The sequence below is a fragment of the Capricornis sumatraensis genome, chromosome 7 (genome assembly GCF_032405125.1).
Source record: "Capricornis sumatraensis isolate serow.1 chromosome 7, serow.2, whole genome shotgun sequence".
NCBI lineage: Eukaryota > Metazoa > Chordata > Mammalia > Artiodactyla > Bovidae > Capricornis > Capricornis sumatraensis.
In genome coordinates this window covers 88,176,986-88,180,063 of record NC_091075.1, presented here as the reverse complement: position 1 = coordinate 88,180,063, position 3,078 = coordinate 88,176,986, and positions in this window count along the sequence as shown.

Here is a 3,078-nt window from a genome sequence, read left to right as displayed (position 1 = left end):
TATTTCAGGTGGAGCATTCAGTCTTTAGAATTTTATTTCATTGTGATAATTAAAAGTTAAATGAGTTTTGATACTAATTAGAACAATGGATGATTTTCTAAGGAATAGGCTGAAGTCTACTTTAGACCCTAGATCCACAAGTTCATCAGTTATGATCTTTACTTTGACTAAAATTTTACCTTCTTTGGGTGCTCTGATTCAGCCCTTGAATACACCATTGTTGATGATAGTACAAAATGTTAAAAATATTTTTCAAAAATATTTTCATAAGAAAGGTTATTTCTATTGCATCACAACAAGTGAGGGATTCAAACTGTTGTGTAGGTTGGATCCACAAGGGCACACATATGTACCTGTGAGTTGTTGTTTAGTCACTAAGCTGTGTGTGTCTTTTTGGCTACCCCATGGACTGTAGCCCACCAGGCTCCTGTGTCCATGGGATTTTCCAGGCATGAATATTGGAGTGGGTGGCCATTTCCTTCTCCAGGGGATCTTTCTGACCCAGGAATCAAAACCGTGTCTCCTGTTTGGCAGGTAAACTCTTTACCACTGAGCCACCAAGGAAGCCCAACCTCTGAGTAGAGACACTGACACTTTCTACCAGAGAAGGAGACTGAAATAAGTTATAACTTGGGTTTCCCCATGGCTCAGATGGTAAAGAATCTGCCTGCATTGTGGGAGACTCCAGTTTGAATCCTGGGTTGGGAAGATCCCCTGGAGAAGGAACTGGCAACCCACTCCAGTATTCTTGCCTGGAGAATTACATGGACAGAGAAGCCTGGCAGGGTCCATGGGGTTGCAAAGAGTCAGAAATGACTGAGGGACTAAGGAACACACGCAGACAAATTGTAACTTAATGGGGCTAAGTGAAAACATTGCAACTTTTTTTTTTTTTTCATGAAACAGACAGTCTACAGACAGCAAAGTAAAGAAAACATATGTTGGGTAATGTATATGTTTCCATGCTGCTTCAATTCATCCCACTCTCTCCCACACTGTGTCCACAGATCTGTTCTTTATGTCTGCGTCTCCATTGCTGCCTTGCACATAGGTTCATCTGTACCATCTTTCTAGATTCCATTCACGTGTGTTAATGTACAATATTTGTCTTTCTCTTTCTGACTTTCTTCACTCTGTACAATAGGCTTTAGGTTGTAGGATGAACTCTAGGTTCATCTACCTCATTAGGACTTACTCAAATGCATTCTCTTTTAAAGCCGAGTAATATTCCATTGTATATATATACCACAATTTCTGTATCCATTCATATTACCATATGTAAAATAGATAGCAAGTGGGAATTTGCTGTGTGACACAAAGAGCTCAGTCCCATGCTGTGTAACCACCTGGAAGGGTGGATGCTGTGGGAGATGGGAGGGAAGTTCTAGAAGGAGGGGACATGTGTATGCCTGTCGCTGATTCATGTTGATATATGGCAGAAACCAGCACAGTATTGTAAAGCCATTATCTTCCAAAAAGAAACAAAAACAAAAAAAGATACATACTGGGGGCCTCCCTGGCCATCCAGTAATTAAGACTGAGCTGCCAATGCAGGGAAAATGGGTTTGATCCCTGGTCAAGGAAATAGTATCTTCCTTGTTGCACAGCTAGAAAACAACAACAAAAACACCCCCTCAAAATCCCACATGTTTTGTATTCTGCATACTTACCACCTATTTCATCTTAAATTGCACTGGGACTTCTCTTTCTTATTTACTTCTCATTAAGAGGGGTAGCTGCAGAGACAGATGCAGGTACTGGAATGGGAGGATAAAAATAGGCCCACCATGGACAGAGGAATCGTGAATAATGGTTGTGTGGATATTGGTAAGGAGGAAAAAAGAACTGTGAAGATAGTTCATCACTCCCACTGACCTGTTGAGAGAAAGAAATTTAATGAACATGCAGGTCTTCATTTTTAAGTAGAGGCTTTAGAATCTCTGAGATATTTACCTTTTCTGTGTTTACTATGAACAGGGATTTGATTAATTTGCATCATTTTAGGAAAATGTAGGTAATCACTTAGACATAACCATGTTCTTGTACCTTTCTACTCATAGTGTGATGATTTTCCTCATGATTGCTTCTGTAAGTGTAAGATCAAGGGGAGGGTATTGAGGAGGAGAGGTCAAATTTTTTCTCTTTGCCTTTATATAAGGTCTTTACCCAAAGATACAATCTCCTTTATTTTATTTCTTTCTTCCTTCTTTCCCTCTCTACCGTCCATCCATATTCCTATCAATTTCTGTATCCTTAATTCTCTTTTTCAAATGAGTCAGCTCTTTGCATCAGATGGCCAAAGTATTGGAGTCTCAGCTTCAACATCAGTCCTTCCAATGAACACCCAGGACTGATCTCCTTTAGGATGGACTGGTTGGATCTCCTTGCAGCCCAAGGGATTCTCAAGAGTCTTCTCCAACACCACAGTTCAAAAGCATCAATTTTTCAGTGCTCAGCTTTCTTTATAGTCCAAGTCTCACATCCATACATGAAATAATAAGATTAATCTGAGTATGAACAAATTCCTAAACAAGAGCTTCCTGTTTAAAATTTTATTTTCTTTTTCTTAAACATTTTTTTAATTAACTGTTTAGACCAAAATAAGCTGGTAGTGAATTTTCCACTGGTGGGGTCATCAAAGCAGGCCCAAATTTCTTAATTCTCAAATTTTTACTTATATTATCATTTTTATTATCTCTTGTGGACTGGGTTTTGTAGAGTTAAAGCAGAATAGAGGGATGAGCGAGTATCAACATTTATTGGGCTAGTTTTAGTAAAAAAAAGTATTATAATACAGTTCATCATAGAGTGATTCAAGTTTCAGTTTGGCCCCACTGTTATGTGAGATGCTGAGATAATTCTCTTTATAACAAGCAGAGGTCATATCCCTGAAGGCTGAATCTCTGTTGAGTCTAATACCCAAACTCTGTAAGGATTTCTCTAGAGTTTGAGAAGTTTGAATAAAGGAATATCTTTAACCACAGTTATGGATATTTCACATGAAAATCACACATGTTAAACAGCAAAAGTGTAACTTACACTTCGTGCTTCTCTTTCCTTGTCTTGAGAGACCTAAAG